Consider the following 20067-nt stretch of genomic DNA (forward strand, 5'->3'; position numbering starts at 1 on the left):
TCTTTCCTTCGCTATATCCAGGAACTTGAGAACACAACTTTATGTAGTCTCTCCTCAACTCAACTCGTGTGACCAGTATGATGGGATTAATGTATCCAAAACTCCCGTAGTGAGCATTCCTCCTACCTCCTGCAAATTAATTTGGTCACATTTCAGCTGACACTCCTAAATGAGAGCAACTCTGAAACTCACTATATAGAACAGTGCTCATTTTTACACACCCTGTTCAACTTTTTTTAAATCCTGAAAGCAAATTTAATAGTAAGCCACAAGTAGAAAATTGAAATCAATGAATAAGCCTAATTAGAGACTTATCGGGGCAGAAAGTTGTGCATTGGAGTTTTACATAAAACATTACAGAAGTTTCCACTTTCAACAATTTACATTCTGTTTAAAAAATGACCAAAATAACAGTTTTTCCAGACACTTGTGAATTTGTTTAAAATGCTATATGCTGTAGAAGAAAACACTCATTAGGCATAACTACAGGAAGAAAAATAACATCATTATGAAATAAGGTCTTCAAATATAAGTATGTAACATCCTTCCGATAAGCAGAGTTATGCAAACAGTGATTTTAGAAATACAATGCTAAGAAAATCATCCATGTGTACTACCAAACAAGGTTCTCAGAATAACTTGTTCTTATTTTGTTTTAGGCTGTTGTGATGAGCAACACTGATTCATGGTTCAGTTTTTTTATCTTTTGGACTCATAGGCTATCGATTCATATTTTTGTGTGTTTGTTTAAATGATGAGGCCTGACGTGACAGATCTCTGAAGCCAAGTGATGGAAGACCTCCGTGCAAAACCAGGGTGCGACTGGTAATGGTGTTTAATCAGTAAGTGGCTCTGTTCCATCTGGGACAGTATTTCCAAATCTGTACCCCAGTATGGTGACTGTACTGTTGGAGGTACCTTCTTTCAGAGCTGTTAAGCTTGATCATTAAAAGTGACAGGGCACTTTTTCGAAATAGCAGGAGTCTTAACCCTCCTGTCCTGGCTGAATTCCAGTACATTAAGCAAGTATTGGGCTTGCACAATCTGGTCTCCCTAAAGTTCCCCCTTAGTTCAACAAGTGAGGAAATGTCTTGCTTCTTTGTCTGATCAGTCCTGTAATGAGGCTGACTCCCACACAACACTTAGGTGAGTGCTGTACATCACTGCTAATAGAGCAACTCCCCTCCTATCTGGGAAGTGCTTTGGGATTCAAATCTATATAACAAAGGCACGCAATTTTATTTTTTTTACTGAAACAATGCACTTGTAAGGCAAATATAAACACCCCATTCTGGAGGGCACACGACAGCAACAGCATCGTGTGAAACACTCTTTTCACCAAATGTTTTCCAGTTTCCTGTTGGTGTACCTGTCAAATAGTTCGAATAAAGGTTTTAAACGTTTATTTTAAACATAAATTGTTATAAAATTGAGTCTTTCTATATAAACAGGAGCCTGTTAGCTAGAATTTAAAACTAGTTCGAATTTGCCACTGTCATTGCTTATTTGTATCTAATGTTTCTGCTTTGTTTTACTGGGCAGCACTGGAGAGGAGGTGTCATGAAAGGCACTATAGAAAATAAAGATGTTGATGTTTTAACTAAAGTTTGTATACATAGCATAACAGGGCAAGCTACTGTATGTGGGGTATTTACTCCTGGTTTGTACTGTATACACATTATAGAGTTCTGAGGACTAATATGCACCTAGATCTTTTAATGTGATTATTTTAGTGACTTGTTTCTGTAGTAGATACCATAATAAGATGTGGTACATGTAGTTTCTCCTTATTTTAGAAAAGATTCCAGCTGCATGGAATATGAATCAGATTATATGCCTCAACAGTTCAAGTAAATCCAGTAAAAACATCTTTAGGTATGCATTTATAGAATAGTCATGTACTGTTTATAATTCAGTTAACATAGGATAAAAATTACAATAAATTAAAGGAGAGTTTATAGACAAACGTTAGCTCAGTGAGCTAGCTAAATAAAACATAAATTTAAATATTTTTACCATTTTAGTTTTTCATTCTATGCTCCTCAAGCTATTATGGGAAACATATTAAAGACGTACTGTAGATATCTAAATAATTTAATATTTAATGCATCTACTTCTGCTATAATAAATATAAGTATCATATTTTCAATAAGTATGTACGTACCAAGTACGTTTTCTAAAATAGTATCATTATATATCAGAACATGACCTTGAGAAATAACAAATTGTAACTATATTTTATATAAATTACGTAACAATTTTCAACAAAGATTTTCTATTTCTCTGTGCTTTGGAAAAGTGTTGTGGATATCCTTCAGAATTCACATTCCCAGAATCAAACTTAAAATACCTTTATTGCAAAAACAACAATTTAAAATGTGCCTTAAAACGTAATCATGGTTTTGTTCAAATCAAAGCTCGTTTGCTAAACATGTCCAGAAACTGGTTCGTTTTTTAAGTTGCCTTTACCATACTTACTCGTCAACTGAAAAGCGCGTACTAAAAACTTTTCACTAAATGTTTTTTTAACCCACGTCTACTGACTTTTTTCCCCCCATAATGAAAGGGATTCACCATCTTTTTCTGCGAATTCTGCGATTTCATCTAGTTTTCTGCAGTATCCTAAAGCCGCTACAATTTCATAACCTGTCGAGTTCTTTGTAACTTTCTTTAATACTATTTTACGTCGTGCACCGAGGATTATTCGTGCTCGTGTGTGTGTGTGTGTGTGTGTTTTTTAATTTCTGTTCAGATTTCGCTGCTCTTGGCGTGTTTTTTCATCCCACTCGCCAGCCGGGACTGTCCGATTCCACGAGGTCTCCTTTCTCTGATAGCGCTCGCCTATATCATCGCTTCGCCTGTTTGCTCGCTGCAAGCCGCTGTAGTAAATGAGTAGATAGTGGTGCCCGTAGTGTGTGTGTGTGAGGAGGAGGAGGCGGTGGGGGGGAAGCTGGCGAGATAAACAAGCAGCCAGTCATCAGCCAGCAGCTAGGAACATGGCGGCCGCGGAGCAAGCTACGGTGCTGTTTCACAAACCCGAAGGTCAGAGCCGGACATAACATGCGGGGTTCGGGAGGATTCCAGTTACGGTGAAGTTTGCAAAGGGGGTGCTGCTAAGTGTGCCCTTTTAATATCGCGGAATTGTCTTTTCTCTCTCGTGATTTGGAGAAAAAAAAAAGAAATCTGAGAGGGATCCCTATCTCAGTTGTGTGGCGGCGGCGGCTGCTGCTGCGTTGCTGTGTGTGAGTTTTTTCCCCCCTTCCCTGTGTGTGTCACTTTGGTTCCGGAGCTTGAGGTGCAAAATGCTGGCGTGATGGGACTGGCGGTGGGAGCGCACGCAGACTGCTGTGGGTCTCCGTAGTAAGACGTCTTTTTATTGTTTTGGCGAGACTTGCTTATGTTTGCTTATCCGCTTATGGGTTTTTTTTTTGTTTTTTTGGAGGTGGTGGTGGTGGTGATGGTGGTGGTGGGGGGTAGAGTGACACAGAAGTTTAACTGGGTTACATTTTGCACCGAGCGAGATGGTGGCAATGAGACCCACACGGCAGCGGTGCTCCTGCGGTATTCTCCTTTCGCTTGACGTTATGCAACAGCCAGGCTGGGTTTCGGGAGATCTTGGCGGAGGGCTGGGAGTCATGTCGAAGTTGCAGCTGGGAGCACGGGAGTCGGGAATATGCAGAATTCCCCGGAATCTGGAACGGTGCCTCTTCTAGAACGGGACGGAGACAATTGTGTTGAGGACGCACTTTCGGGGAGACGGCTCCTCTGGCGTGTTAGGTTATTAATAATCTTACACGACTGAAAGGGAAAAACAAAACCAGACGCGTTAGGAAAGCGGCTTCGACGTGCTCAAGTTCTCCTGTGATTTTAAACCCCCTCTATTTACTCCTCACTCTCGACGGGGGTGACGTGAACCTGTTTTTTTTAAAAAGCCCGAAATGACAGGAAGACGTTGGCGTTTGACGGACAGATTTACTGTCCACTCGCTGCAGAGCTGCGAAGCCGTGACGTGCCCGGCCGTGTTTTGTTCGGTGCCTTAATCGCCGAGTTTCAGTTTTGCCTGCCTGCCTCCGGCTGATGCTCTGTTTTTCTTTTTTTTTTTCGTTCTGCTGTCACTTTTGGCGAAGCTGCGTTTTCCACCTGTGCTGCTAGATGTCAGGGGGACGTCACGTTCCCCGGAAACGTTGAGGTCTTGTGGGTTTTGAGTGGATGGTTATTAAAAAAAAAAATTAGTTGTCAACGAACTTCAGCTGGGTGTTTCGTGAGTCTTGGGCTGCAACAGGAGAGGTTACCATCAAGGGGTTGCTGCTTTTCAGCATTTTTTTGTGCTTTGATCAGGTGCAAAACTAATCAGGTATTGTTAAGTTGCAGAAAAGTTACAAAAGCTCCTTTAGGTTTTGTTTCGTACAAGCATCGCAAGAAAAACACGTTTCAGCAGTTGACTTCTCGCGTACTACTGAACTTTCAGTGACATGGAGCCGCGCACGCTTTTCAACAGACGCTGTATTTGATTTTTTTTTGTAGTGTGTATATATATATATTTCTTTATTTTAGAAATTACGCTAATTAGGTGATGAGCGAAGGCCGGTCGGAAATTCACGGGGGATACACATTTTCATAGGATACTTAAGAGTCTCTCCTCCGGGGTTTGTTTGTGAGTCTTGCTCATCTATCCACTCACGAAGATAGGGAGCGAGGAATTTATTGGACGAAATCAGCCAGATGTTTTATTAGACTCACACAGCAGTGGGTAGAGGGGTACTATTCTTGAGGTGTGTAAGGTGCCCGGCAATCTTTTTCTTATGATCGGACGATCGAAACCACGGACTCTTATTTTCTATTTAAGTATAATTTAAAATGCATTGTGGCAATCTCAGAAGCGGACCACCCTTCCATTTTCCATATTTTAAAATTCCAATCAAATGACAAAAAAAAAAAAACACCCACACACCCCCTCGCCATTAGAATTGAAAAGGCTGGGAGCAACACAAGCTGAAATTGGGTTTCGGCTGACAAAATGGGGTTTTCTACAGCATCTCCAACGCGACGTGTCGGAGTGCGTACTGAGGGTTAACGAGTGCTTTTACGGGATGTGAGACGACAGGTTCTTAGATCGGTCTGCCTGGGACGTGTTCTGTAGAAATACACACACCCTTCGCATCTCCACACAGTAATTGTCTGACGTGGGCGTCTCTGGTCTCCAAAGAGAGCCTTTTGCATGAGAGGTAAACTGGAAACTTATGTGGGATTAGTCAGGCTTTCTGTCCCCCATAGAGAATCCCTGCGCTGTACAAACCCAGGTGCAATTCCAGGGGGATACAAATTTTCCAGGGACGGGTTTTTATGACAGTGGGTTTCACTTTCTGCGTGCGATTTGGAAGTGGGGCAGTGCTGATGATTAACCATCTTGACTGACAGCAGGTCGCAGGGAGTATAGGAGCTACCGTGCAGGCAGTTCAGCAGTGTAATAAAGATGGTTTTATGGCCTTTCCTGTAACTGGTCGATCTACATGTAGGATTTCGTTGAGTTTTGTTTCCTGTGTTTTGTGTGCATGCAACACTGTACGTCTTTACATTTAATAATATGAAATCAAAGTGAACTAAATGTGTATTTGAATATGTTTTTGCTGCATGTCTCTTGTGTGTGGTGTCTGAGATATTAAAAGCGTAGGCACACAAGCTCGTGCCTGTAATTCTTGAGTCATATTGTATACTAAACCTGTGCTAAAAATGTGTCCCCTAGTCATAACTACTACATTTCTCCTTTTCTCCTTGCTGTGCAGTTTAGGTGGCATCATGAAAGAAAGCAGTGTTTCCTTTAGAAAAGGAGTAGTGTCCATAATCATTGGTATTTCCCCAGATGTTTCGGTAGAGACCCCACAAAATACTGTTGTCAAAGTAAAGTGTGTGAGTTGTGCACCACATTTAATCATTTGTAAATCTGAAACATTTTACTGCCGTGTCCTGTCTCCTCTGAAGAGCTGGTTGCATAAGAGATTGGTGAGCCCATGAAGCAGTGAAATCGGCTGTTCAGGTCAGCGTTTCCTTGTGAGGGAGGGGATAGTTGAGACCCATGGTGTGAAAACACAAGAGCAGCGATTTCCCTGAGTAAGGAACTAAATGAATTGATTTCTGATGTTTCAGAGGTGGGATGTGTGGAGCTACCAAAAGAAAGGGCTGCATTCAAATAGTATATTAATTTTTCATGGTTTGTTTTAAAGGCACATGTTTTGTGCAACAACACCTTTCATTTTTTCCCAAGCACGCAAGCCCAGCAAGTCAGTAACAACCTCCACTGCACATTGAAAGTAGCTGCTGCTATCTGTTCTTTTCCCACTGAACTGCACAGCTGAAATATAGGGGGTTTCACCCTGTCCTAACTCTTCACCTCTTATTAGTTTGCTGTACAGGCCTTGTACATTTTTGCAGTTCCACAGTCTTTGTAGTAAAATATTGAATTTAAGTCACCTACTCCTGTGTGTATAAAACCAGTGAGCTTGTTTAATGACTAAGGAAGAAAAAAAACACAAACATGTATTGTTTGTTCTGTGGAGCAATACAGTGATTTGAGTAGAATCCTGATTTTTGATTCATTTGAATCATTCTTTGAATTATGAAAAATGAACACTTTTTTATTTGAATTACAGCTCATCTTAATGGCTTATATTGCAAAATCTGCAGCTCTTGGTCTGGTCATCTCGTGGGATAGGGAATGAAGAGGGATTTTTTTTGCATTTAGATACTGTGTGTGTTTTTTATGCTTTATTTGATCCATGGTTAACCAGGGCGAATTGTGGGTTTAAGCAAATAGCCTCTTCAGAAGGTTTTTTTTCCCTCAAGTGATTTTAAGAGATTACTGCATAGAGAAAAGGCTGTAAGCAAGACATGAAATTAACAAAAATGAATGAAGCGGAGTTGGTTAGGATTAGTGATCTTATTAAAAAGTCAACTTTTGAGGTCACGTGTTAAGAAAAACAAAAAGCCGGAATTTCTTGATCCATGTTTCCTTGAATTATGTGTTTTTTATTTGATTATATAAAGAAACCAGCTAAAAATGAAGACTGGTATTCATCATCTCTCCTGAAAAATACTGTGGAGTACAGACCTGTGCCTGACCTTTGGATATGCTGCAGTATTTGTGTTAGATTTGATTGCTCAATCTCATGTTGAAGGAGTCCGGTTTTACTGTATTGCAGAGATCTTTGTGCTGTAAATTCTTCAATCCCAGAAGGAAAATCAAGCTCTCTAAACTAAAGAAAATCAATACTTTCTCCTTTTTAATTGAGATTGATGATTCCAGATAAACAAATGCTTGCCCGAGCTTGTGAATGGTATGGAGGTCAGCAGTAGTTCAGATGAGGCCCTACGTCATCAGGAAACATATGAAGTCCATTTATAACGGTGCACTTGTAAAAAGGCTGGAGCTTACTGCAGCTCTCTCACTGTTACAGAGGGCACCCATCGGTTTGTCTTTTCAGATGCCCAGTTCTTTGTGAAAGAAAAGCTGATGTTTTTGGAAGCAGGGCCAATCTTTTGGCACAGTATTTGTCGCCGTTATTTCATACCAATAAAATATGGTATTGAGACGGAGGAATTATAAAACAAAAAACAGTAAACGACGCATTGATGCTGTTCAGCCCGGCTCATTGTCTTATGTCAAGTAACCATTATAGTAGGGTTTAAAGCTCTTGAGTTTTGTACAGATGTTACATCCTCTCTTTGAGGAACTTTTTTACTTGGGTTTTAAATTTTAATCATTTTCAATTATCTTCACTGTGGAAATATCAGAAGACCTTATAAAAGTGCTTTTTTCATTGTAATTGTTTGCAGAAGGACTGCAAAATCACTGCCCAGTTTCAAGCTTGCCAGATGGGTGCATTTGTAAAAAAAAATAACATTTGGTAGATGTGGTCATCACTGGAATAACAAATAGTTGAAGGAATACATTGAGCATTTCTGTGAGAATTTGAAGTGGGCTAATACTCTCATTTAGAATGGCTGTAAATTTGTTTGAGGATTTAAATCCTGTTCCCCCCCCTTTTTAGTAAAGAAATACCAACCAGGGATAAATAGTCTGTAGTTATTGAACACTATTAGTCAAGCTTTGGTTTTATTCCTCACCTGATTTTAACTGTGGCATCTTCGGCCTTTCAGACACGTTTAAAATCGACATCATGGAAAACGAGATTCCAATTTTTTTTCCAGGTCAGCAGCACCCATGGGTTATGTTGGCATCGTCTGTATGAATTTTCAGTAAATACAAAATTCATGTGTTCATGATGGCTTTAATGGTTGCTTGATGTTGGGGTACAGAAAATAAACAATCCGTGGTCCCATTCTTCAGAACACAATTTCATTCAAACAGCTAAAGTTGGTTTGTGTACACCTGCCCGGTGCAGGATGTGTACTGTCCTGTACTCTTCTCAGAGAGAAGACCTGGGGTTGAGTTACTTGCTGGCATGCCCCTTCAGAGCGTGCTTGCCTGCAGTGCTGTACTCCTCTGTAGTTCGCTTGTTTTCACACGGTGCCAGTGTTGAACATCTGTTTGCAGCGACATTTTATTAGAAAATACAACCTTTTATGTGGGAATTGCACAGGACTCGTACAGAATATGTGGTTTTATCCTGCCGTTACCCAGTTGTGAAAAAGGTGACGTGCGCTGTTCTTTTTTTAGTCTTGATGTTGCGGTGCATTCTTTATTGGAGCAGTCTCCCGTCTGCAAGTGATTCCCCCTGTTCAGTCGGCCGCTGCTCACAGCTGAGCCCACTTGTGTGCGTTGCTCTCTTTTTTCCAGCAGATAGCTGCTGCATTCATGTATTCCTGGGAACCGGCCGAAGAGAATGTTTTTCTGTTACTTTGACGCTGTTCCTGGAGGTTCACGTTATGGAGACAATGCAGAACAGACGTGAGCGAAGCAGACACGGTAACCAGGTCCCTTTTAAGAGGTCTGTAATTGCCCTTTGCTTAACCATCCCTTGTGAGATGGAGGCATGAAGTGTCTGCCTGTGGCTCTACTAAGTATGGTGGCTCTTGTGGCATTTCTGCAATATGCAGGTCGTGGCAGAAAATCAAGCACAGTGTCTGTCCACCACCCGCAGCAGCAGCACTGACCATCTGAGAGCTGCGTCAGAGGCTCCTGGGCTCAGTCATTACACATGTCCTGGATTCCAGGCTCGTAGCGGAAGGACCTGTCCTGTGGGCACGGTGGAGGCCTTAACTGGGATTCCTTATTTCTTGCTTGTCATTTTTTTTTTTAAGATGTCTCATCATATCGACAGTTTCAGTAAATTCAAGGGGAAGATCTAGGCTAGATTCTCATAATGCTTTTTTTTTTTGCCCTCTAAATTAAGAGCTTTCCATTGCATGTAGTGTACGAAGGTGCAAATACTGAGAATCGAAACAGATCTGTTCCTGTGTGCATGTATATTTTAGATAAAGTATATAATTCTGGATGGTAAATATTTTTGGGGTCATTGTATGTAATTCGTGGTAGACTGCGATACACTTAAGTGACTTATTGTGGCATAAAGCACCTAGTCCCTTTATTAGTAACAGCTGATTGGTGGCAGGTATTGGGACGATTTAACCTGTTGAATGTGAAGCCTAAGGCAACACAAGAAAAGCACAGAAAGGAACCAACGTCCTGGTTTTACAGAGATCACTACTGAGAACAGTGCACTGTACCTTTCTGTTTGGGTTGTTCAGAGAGAGACTGTTTGTGTTTGCAGCGTCTTGCCAGATTAGAAACCGTTTTCAGTCGAAGGCGGTGAGTCATGTCACCTGCCCAAGATCAGTGGAGAGGTCCAAGTGTGCTGGTCTGGCCAGGAGTGTCTAGTCGATACAGAGCTCCCACTTGCAGTGATTAATGCGTGGTGCTATGTTGACTGAGTCTGTTTGCCAAGGCCTTCCTGTGGCCTTATTTTGATGTGAGAACATTTTAGCAGGTGGGCGAATGTCCTCATACTGCTTGTTGTTGTTGCTGCAACATCCTTCATGTGAGTTGAGAGAGTAATTGTTCTGGTGTGGAGACCCCATCAAGCATCCGCTGGGACAAAGTGTGGCATCTAGGGTTTAAGATCGGTGAAGAGGGGCGTGCTTGTCCGGGCTCAGCGAGCGTCACAGACGTCAACACAGCTTGTGCACGGTGCTAGCCTGGGTCTTTCACTGTAGAATACATGTTGATCAAGCCTCTCCATGACCAATATTAATCAGCAGTTTTCCTTTCATAGCTGCAATATATATATATATAATATCATAGTGCAAAAAATATCAGTGCACCTGCTACAGTAAGATTTTTCTGATGGCTTTGAGTTTCATGCAGTTATAGATTAAAATGTCTTTTTGATGCCGGTTGTCTTAATTTGCACTTAAGTATGTTTACACAGCTCCGTGCTGCTGCTTTTCAGAAATGGATTAGAGGAGGTTTTAGAAGAGAAAGAACCAGTGTTCCTCTTTCACCAACACATCAGCAGTTCTGATGTACATTTTGTTGTAGTTGTGCTCAGGCTACCAACCAGTATATATATATATTATACTGTTACATAGTTTCCATACTTTATTATACCAGAGTTTGCTTTGTATAAGGTGATATTTTGTGTTAAAATAGTTACCTAAAATTCTAAGTCACTTGTCAGCCTTGTTTTTAATGACATAACATGCATAACCTCTGTATAATGCCTTGCTAAGAAACGTTTAGGACAATAAACTAGGAACTTATTACCTGTTAAAGCTGTAATTTATTATCTGCTAATAAATGTGTACCCTTCAGGTTTAGTTTTTGAGGCCTGTATTAGCCATTTACTAGAACTCCACAAGCTGTGTTGATTTGCATGACTGTGTTTCAAGAATAAAGTAGTAGTACGTGGCTTACGGTGTCTGTAAGCTCCCAATAAAAGCTAATTGATTTCATCTGTGGTTGAGACAGGTAGGGACCTCAGCCCTACCCTTTTGTGTGCTTGTGTTTCGCAAGACCTTCCATTTGTAGCAGCTATGTGAAGTGACGACAGTCCAGCGTCCTGCCTGTCCCGTCTCTTCGAGAGGCAGGTTTCTGTGGCTTAGTGACAATGATCTAAATGTGGTAAATCCTCCAGAGGTTTCCTCAGCCACGTGACTGGGACACATCTCTCTCTCCTGTCTAACGGTTTGGCTTGTTCAGATGCAAATTGCACTGCTGTGCTGTGGCTGTGCTGTGTTATTCCGCTTGTATTCTGCGTAGAGTTATTTTTCCCCTGTGTTTGCACGGCAATCAACATTCACTTAATATATTAAAATTCACATTTCTGTCATGAGGCATGCTTAAACCTAATCTAGTGACTTTTTAAAGACAAAAGTGTAAGTGCCCTGCCACGTTGTTAGTTTATAACTGGAGCCATAGTGACACTTCAATTAGTGGTTCGTGTTGTATAATTAACTTGACACGCAAAAGAATATGTTTGAGAATTTTGTAAAACCGAGACCATGATATTGAAATTATAATCAAGAGCAGAGCAGTTTTATGTAATCTCTCAATGTCACACATTATAGTTCATAATGGGAATAAGGGTATTATTAATATTCCCCCGTGATTAATATTGGTGTGCACTCTAGGAGTTTCATTAGTTAGTCTGTGCATTGAGTTAAAAGAACTCATGGAAAGCTTTTCTGAGCTAGAAAATGGCCGCAGTGATTGCCTCAGATACATTTACTGTATAATCTCAGTGTATTCTGCGAAATGTGTGAAAAAAAATAATCAGAAATAAAAAAAATATATCTGAGGACCTCCTGGTCCAGCAGCCTCCTGGTTTTCCTGGGAGGTCTCTCCCCCTAGTATTGACCAAGTCCAGCCATCCTGGCCTTCTGAGATGTTCCTAGAGCAGGCTGCACAGTGGGAATACTGCTGTTTGACTTGTTTGCTTCTATAATGTGCCTGTAGCTGGTGTGGTGTATTGGGAAACGGCACAGTACACATTTTAAAGAATACTGGTTCTTATCGGTTAATGCCGTCCTCCCAGATTGCAGGAAATGATGCGGGAAGCAGCTAGGGTTTCTACCTGTGGTGATTGGGGAGAACAATCCTTTGGAAATGAGCAATCCCTTTTTTCTAAATATATTGGTATATTGAATAACATGTAAAACAGTGTCCAAAGTATGTATATAGAGAGTTAACTCTTTGCTAGTTTTGTGTGCCTGTTACCTCTGTAGTTTTAGTTGCCCCTGAGTTTTTTTTTAAACTGGCTTTTCCCCAGTTTGTGCTGTTAATAATGAGCCTGATTTGCTGAGGTACGAGATCATTGCAGTTTGATGCTTTGAAAGCATGCAAACTTTTGGGAACTATTTTATTGGGCCCTGGAAGTGACTGACAACTGAATTCTGATGTTTTCTACCCAAAATGATAAAGAAAACACTTGTACAGGTTAAAAGAAGCATCCCAGCTAAGAGAGATTTTCGTGTGCTAATATATTTTATCCAGATGAGACGCACGTATGCATAAATCTGAGTTTCCAGCCTTTTGGAGCCCGGGATTGTAATGTGCTGTCTGCCCCGCAGAGGCGTTTTGGACATTGAGTAACTTCAATCTGTCGTTTATGGTAGAATAGCACTCTACTGATTGAATGCTCAACTGAAATGGAACTTCAGCCCTGAACTTCGTGGCCATTCTGGTTAACTGGCTGTAATTTCTTTGGGCTGAAGTGGCTGAAAGTGTAACCCAGCTACCAATCGGCAGCACAGACCAAAAGAAAACATTTGTAGAAATTCAGCATCCTTCACATCATAACAGATTAGCATGTGTGGCCACTTCAACGCTGAAAGGAGCCGAGAAGAGTCTTAAAAAGCAATCACACCCACGATCCTCAGCACTTGGGGATAATTTAATTATGCTATCAGCAGTGTGTTGACTTGCTTGGCTTTATAGTAGGCTTTCCATACTCTGGTGTGTGAGATGAGGGACACTGATTTTGGGATCCTGTTGTTATGGAAACTGTGGTTTGATAGACTTGTTGTTCTGGTGACTGATGAGATGGGGTATAATGACCACTTATCTCTAGTGAAGAGGAACAATAAAAGCATTTCTCTATTATGCCTGAGCCTTTAGAGGACGTATCTGCAAGCCGCAAGTGTTTAAAGCACTGATGTTTCCAAGCACACAGCCAGGTTCAAGTTGACTTTGTTGTCATGTTAAGGATAAATACATCAGAAACCGTGTGGTAGCCACAGCAGAGAGATTTTGCGTTGTGCCATAGCCGGTGTGCAGTCTGGTGTCATTTTGCACGTCGTCACAGATTTTTGAAAATGCTTTTGTGGAGCAGTGTGCACAAAGGCCGAAAGGACCCACTTTAATGGCAGTGAGGCTGCCAGAGTGAATGCTGAGCGAGGCAGGACTGTTTTTCATCTGCAGCCCTTTGCCCTCCTTGTTTGATCTCACTTCTTCAATCGGAATGCCCTGCAGATGCTTGCTTGCTTTTGTGCTTTCCGTACTTCTGAGCGGAGAGGGAATTTGGAAGTGTCAAGCTATCGCTTTGGACTTGTTGCAAATGTGTGTAAGAGAAGAGGTCCCCAAGGTGAGATATCGTACTCGGTGCTGAGGTTCCTGTGTGTTGCTACAGGGTTGTACTCTCTGGGCAGATGGGTTTAAAATATAGCCAGCGCTGTTGGAGATAATAAAATGCCTGCCATCTAACAGGTTAGCAAGTATATTTGTTGACTCTTAACCAAGAGTTTTCGGTGTGTGTCCAGGTATGACTTGGCGGAGTGAATCTTTTTATTTCTACCGCAGTTTAAATTGTTCTTGGAATTGCATAGTAGCTGCAGTGCAGTTCTGATTACAATAGCCCTCTAAAAAGGGAAGGAGCTTGTGGTTTGTTCCTAAAATGCAGCATGTACAGTATATGGCTCTTAAATCGTCTTCGTTTGGAATCGGTTGTAATGAAACAAATCAAATCTTTTGTTACGTCTCTGCAGTTTCTTACTGGTGTGTCATAACCACAGAGTCTCTCACTACCATGAAACGATTTGAAAGTTGCAGTAGAGCATAAGAGAGTACCGTCGGGGGAAAATCCTTGTCGTTTTACCGCTGCTTTTTATCTGTGTGTGTGGTTCTGTGACTTTTTTTGTGATGTCAACAGCCATCCTTTGGTAAAACAGTGTCTCGGGCACATCAGCAGGTTTCTGATGCGTTGTTTGTGAGAAGGTAAGCTGAGAGCGGTGCAACACAGTGTAGTAGGACACTGATGGGCACTGCAGTCTTCAAGTCACTTCTTATTCTCCAAGGTTGCTCTGGATGTAATTCGTGTATTCAGTCATTAATCATCTCTTGTCGTTGGTGATTGTCAGGTGAAGGTGATTTGCACTTCATGCACCGGTTTATTTATTTTTTTTGCAAAATAGCGATTGATGAGGTGTACTGCAGCTAATTTTGAGTTTCCTCGACTGAATCCGCAGGTCTGATTGAGGGCCTTGCAGATGGGCAGCACCGGTGCTACAGTACAGCTCGGGGGTCCCGGCTTGTGTTCTGGTCTGTGTGGGTTCTGTGTGGGTCAGCCCCTAGCTTTGAGGAGCAGAAGCCGGACCCCTCCCCCTCCCCTCCTCAAGAGGCGTTGCTCAGATGGGCCACTTCCACGCAGAGCAAGCGAGCGGGGGATAGAGCAGAAGCACTGCCCGCAGCGGGTTTCTCCGAACGCCCCCCCAGAGGCGGACAGGCGTGGGCGGGGAGGTGCAGGAGGCGTTTCCTCCGCGGCCCTGCTCGGTGGCTGGCCTGGCTCCCTCTCGCGGCGGCTGTGCCAGTCAGGGGGGAGGAGCAGCGGCGATCGGGGAGGGCTGGTTACCCGCCTGATTGCTGGGGCGTGCCCGTCCGGGAGGCGGTCGGTTCTCTCGCCCTCCCGCGTCGTGTGCGCTGGGCTGGGACGTGCGCGGGAGTCTTTCCGGACTGTCTGCATCGCTGAAGGGATAGAGGTTTCACAAGGCTGCCTTACACAGGACTCGTGCCCGTCACCCGTTAAAGAAAGCTTTAGCAATCCCAAGTCGTCACAGAGCTGTTAACCGTAGTGGTGTGGAGTCCCCTGCCCTTTGGTACAGCTTAACGCCGTACGGGGGATTGTACGGTGAAAAGAGGAACTGTTGGCAGTTTATACCAGTGCAGTGAAGGCCTACAGAGAAAATAATGGAAACTTCAACTGTAATGATCATAGATTTTATGCAGATAACTAGGAATCATCTTCAACAGCAGGGGTTGTTTAAAATAGGAATAGAAGTGTAAGTGCTTTCCGAGAAATGTCTTCTTGCCGTTGGACTGCTAAAGGGGCTGCTCTAACTAACTTGGAGCGGTCGTATCAAGGTACGGGAGCAGTATTCCAGAAACAAATAATGGTGGAAATCTAGACAAGTAGTTAGGAGCTGCTGTGAAAAACACAATAGGAAAAGTGTTGAAACAAGGGTTTTAGATTCACTTTCTCACTTCAGGGATATTGGCTGTGTTGTAGAAATTCGGGACTTGAACAAATGCTTTCACTCACTGAATTGTTGAAACACTACATTGCTGTGAATGGCATGTAAGAATTAGCCAAAGGACCTTGTGTTAGAGGAAACCAATCAGAATTTCAGAGCCTGAGCCCATCTGCCCGTTTTGCCCTTAGCATTAAAAATGACTTTTTACTTTAGGTCACAGTGGTGTCGCCACCTTTTTCACTCACCTGTGGAAAGGCACTTTCACTCTGTGTTTATTGTGCTTTATAGTATCACTCCTGTTATTGTCACTAGGACTGCTACTCAATGAACATTGCTTTATAGTTAAATTAGCCCTCAGGCACATTGATTTCTCCTACCCCAGCTAGGAAGACCTATATATGTATGTGAAAGCAGTTATCACATGACACAATACATGATAGTAGCAGAGAAAATTGTTAGTGTTGTCACAGTGTCAACACTTTTAGAAAATGCATGTACAGTCTTGACAAAAAAAGTACACCCTCTTTCAATTCTATGGTTTTAAATATCAGGACATAACAAAAAATCATCTGGTCCTTACCAGATCCTAACATTAGGTAAATCTAACCCGAGGTGACAAACAACACATAACAGATTCCACTGTGTCATTATTTATTTAACAAAAAATAAGCTAAAATGCAGAAGCCATGTGTGGAAAAAGTAAGTACACAACCATGATTCAGTAGCTTGTAGAACCACCTTTAGCAGCAATAACTTGAAGTAATCATTTTCTCTATGGGTTTATCAGCCTCTGACATCGTATTGGAGGAATTTTGGCCCAATCTTCTTTACAACATTGCTTCAGTTCACTGATGTTTGAGGACAATCATTTATGCACATTTCTCTGAAGGTCTTGTCACTGCATCTCAATGGGGTTGAGGTCTGGACTTTGAATTGGCCATTCCAACACCTTGATTCTTTTCTTTTTCAGCCATCCAGTTGTAGATTTGCTGGTGTGCTTGGGATCATTGTCCTGTTCCGTGACCCAGTTTCGGCCAAGCTTTAGTTGTCGGAAGATGGCTTCACATTTGTCTCTAGAATACTTTGGTATAAAGAGGAGTTCATGGTCGACTCGATGACTGCAAGGTGCCCAGGTCCCGTGGCTGCAAGACAAGCCCAAACCATCACCCCTCCACCACTGTGCTTGACGGTTGGCATGAGGTGTTTGTGTTTGATTTTCGCCAAATGTGGCGTTGTGCATAATGACCAAACATCTCCACTTTGGTCTCGTCTGTCCAAAGAACATTGATCCAGAAATCTTGTGGTTTGTTCAGATACAACTTTGCAAACTTAAGCCCTGCTGCCATGTTCTTTTTGGTGAGAAGCCATAGTGTTCAGTCTTTTTCTGATTGTATTGTCATGAGTTTTAACATTTAACATGTTCACAGAGGCCTGTAGATCCCCAGGTGTAGCTCTTGGGTTCTCTGAGATTTCTCTGGGCATTATACGGTCTGACCTTGGGGTGAATTTGCTGGGATGCCCACAGATTTGATGAGCAGCAACAGTTGCTTCTCCGAGTTCATTGCTGATGTCTTTTCTCCTTGGCATGGTGTTAATACACACCTGAATGCTCCAGACCACCAAACTGCCAAACGTTCTGCTTTAATAGAACTGCTGATGATCAACTTATCAAGTGCATTTGATCGGCAGCACCTGGCTGCTAATTGCCTTCTTAATTCCTATGTAGTAAGGGTGTACGTCATTTTTCCTACATGGTTTCTGGATTTTGGCTTACTTTTTGTTGAGTAAATAATGACATGGTGAAATATGTTGTGTTGCCTGTGATCTGAGGCTAGATCTGTCTAATTATAGAAGTTAGGCGAGGACCCTTCGATTGTTATTTATGCTCTGGTATGTAAAACCATTGAATTGAAAGAGGGTGTACTTTCTTTTTCACATGACTGTATGTGGTGGTTTTTAATGCAGTACATCAATGCAGATCTACAAACTTGTGTGTAATCTGTAATAGTATTTAAAAATACAGACTGATCTGCAAGATCTGATTGGGTGGGGAGATCATTTCACAGCTATGGAGCAACAGCACAGAAAGCTCGGTCTTCCAGGGTTAGAGCCTTATTTTGTGAAATGTAGGAAGGCCAGAGTCCAAAGAGCAAAAGTGACGTGCCACTATACAGGGAGATAACAGTGCAGTGATGTCGTCTGGTGTCAAACCATTTAAGTCCTTCAAAGGTGAGCAGCAGCATTTTAAATTCTCTACCCATAAGGAGCTAGTGTCAGGTAAAACTCCAGAGAGATGTTCCCATTCTTTTCAGGTTGTGAATAGTCGCCATCTTTGCCGAGTAGCAGTAATGTGCAGTTTGCACAGATTGTTTTTTGTCCGATAAGATTTAAACCATGACCTAACAATTCCAGTTATACCAACACCCCTCTGTAATCTGTTCAGCAAGATACGATCATAACAGTAAGGTAAGATCAAAGCCCAGCAGGACAAGATGAGAGAAAAACATGACTCTACAGTGGTAATTCCGTATTAGTAACCTTAACGAGCAGCTTTCGGTACTATCAAGTCTGAGCTTGGAGAGAGAAACATTTCATACAGCATATTTGCAGACAAATTACTTTGCAACTGAACATCAGCCAAAAGTTAAGTTAGACCCCAGGCTGCTGGTCATGACTAAGCCTGGGTTCTGCTTTTTTGACATAGGAGATAAAACGCAAATTTAAACCTTTTTTTACATTGCACAGTTTTCACAACAAATGTATTTCATCAGTCCTACTGAAGCTTTTTTTTAAATAAAAAAAACAAGTTTGTAACACTGGAACAAAACGGTAAAGGCCATCTCCACCCACGCCTCTTTGCTGTTCCCCAAAAGTCACAATGCTAAGTTCTTAGTGTAGTGCTTTATCTGTATCCTCCAATTCAAGACTGGTTAATGTTCCATATTTTTAACGCGCAGTGGCCGTTACCAAGTTAAATGGATTGTAAATAGGCGAATGGCTTTTTTTTTTGCTTTCTATGTTATGCAACCAAACCCCAGTGTTGTTAATAATAATTACTAATGTAATTTTTAGACTTTTAACATTGTTGTCAACAATGGTGTCAGGTTAATTTAAAATAACATGAACACAAGTGTTCTTGGGGTAAAATCAGTCTTGAAAAATAACCAGATATACAAACATCCAAAGATTCAAATTCTCAAGTTTTTCGGACGTGCAGGAGCATAGATGCAGGAGGTCGTGTAGCCCGTGGTCAGTCTCCGCCTTGTAAATAAAATCCAACTGGTTTAGTTTCCATAGTTACAGTGGGGGGGGAGTGTGTGTGTGTGTTGGGGGGGGGTCTCCTCAAGGCACACACAGTTCCCAAGCAGTGCCCTGGCTCCCTGGCTGCCACAGACCGAAGGATTTATACTGATGGCTCAGTCGCAAATACAAAATACAATTGACTGGTTAACAGGTTTTATTACCACTTTATGTGGCACGAGCATAGAATTCCACTTGGGATTCATTTCTATTTGTTTATTTTACTTTACTTTTTGGCTCCGAGCTGTCTTGGCTGTGAAGTGTTTTTTTTTTGTTCTTTCGAAGAGCTTGTGGTTTTGGAATTTGGTCAGCAGATATCAAACAGTAACTGTGTAGTGCACTAATAAGCATTTTTGAGGAGTTCCGGTAGCCAGCTTTTACATTAGAACAGTAGGTGCATTGTTCTATTGTTTTTTTGCTCAACAGCAAGATTGTGATATGCTAGTTCTTATTTTCTGTTCAGTGCCTTCATAGTTTTGTCTAGCAGTCTTCTACATTATTATTCAGATGAATTACTTTTACTCTGGATTTGTGGATTTCAAATGGATCTTGGGAAACTGTAGTGCTTTCGTTTGTGAATTAAAAATTTGTAAGGGACTGAAATCAGAAGGTCAATTTTTCAACAGGTCTTCAATGAACAATTTCAATACAAGCAATTTCATTTGAAGCACTTTTACCACAGTGTGGTCTCTCAAAACTGGAGGATGTAAAAGTTCACTGCAGGTGTCTTAAAAAGGGGCCACACTCTTGATTATATCTACAGTTTGTGTTTTCAGCCTCCTTCTCTGGTAGACATCAGCAGGCCTGGTGTCTGGTGAGGTCCAAGCTTGGTTTGCAGAGGCTGTTCTTGCCAAATGGGCCAAGATGCCTTGCTTGGTCCATTCCTTTGTGTTATTAAACATTTGCCCGTTTTGGCGCACCTGCAGCGTGGACCTCTGATTTAGCGTGACATTTGTGGGTTTGTTGCTCCGATTCGGTTCTCTAGCTGATGTACAGATGACCAGTGCGACGTGCCGTTACTGTAATAGTGTCCCGCACAGCTGACTGACGATTCATAAAGAACAGCAGATGTCTGCAGTCGCCCTCCCCATCCCCAGCTCGTTTAATTAAACATGGAGAAAACAACTAGACTCCCCGCTGTTCAGTCTGTCTGTAATTTAAATGAGACCATGGCTTTCAAGAAATCAATTTTTCATCCAATTAATTTATGGCGTAACTGTTTTTAAAAGTAGTGATTTATTCAAGAGGACTATGCTTATTCCATAATATAATGTATTTGGAATATTGTAAAATCTTGGGATTAACCCGTTGTACAGATCATACAGATTTAAGTTAGACTGAGGTGTG

At 41.8% G+C, this 20067-nt stretch overlaps 1 protein-coding gene across 10 annotated transcripts in view; it reads left to right on the plus strand.

Annotated features, from left to right (window-relative positions):
• Nucleotides 1-20067, plus strand: part of ncoa2 (nuclear receptor coactivator 2) — a 134494-nt gene that overhangs the window by 5726 nt on the left and 108701 nt on the right. Inside the window, exon 1 of one of the 10 annotated variants that reach the window (XM_088642264.1) lies at nucleotides 2907-3042. The exons of 2 other annotated variants lie outside the window; for them this stretch is intronic. The gene's annotated coding sequence lies outside the window, so the exon portion shown is untranslated. Of the gene's footprint in view, nucleotides 1-2906; nucleotides 3090-3221; nucleotides 3243-3324; nucleotides 3361-20067 lie in introns of those variants that run through there. 7 more of the 10 variants (XM_088642274.1, XM_088642269.1, XM_088642270.1 and 4 more) reach the window with 7 other exon arrangements.

This window comes from Lepisosteus platostomus, chromosome 8 (genome assembly GCF_059453375.1).
Source record: "Lepisosteus platostomus isolate fLepPlt1 chromosome 8, fLepPlt1.hap1, whole genome shotgun sequence".
NCBI classification, from domain to species: Eukaryota; Metazoa; Chordata; class Actinopteri; order Semionotiformes; family Lepisosteidae; genus Lepisosteus; species Lepisosteus platostomus.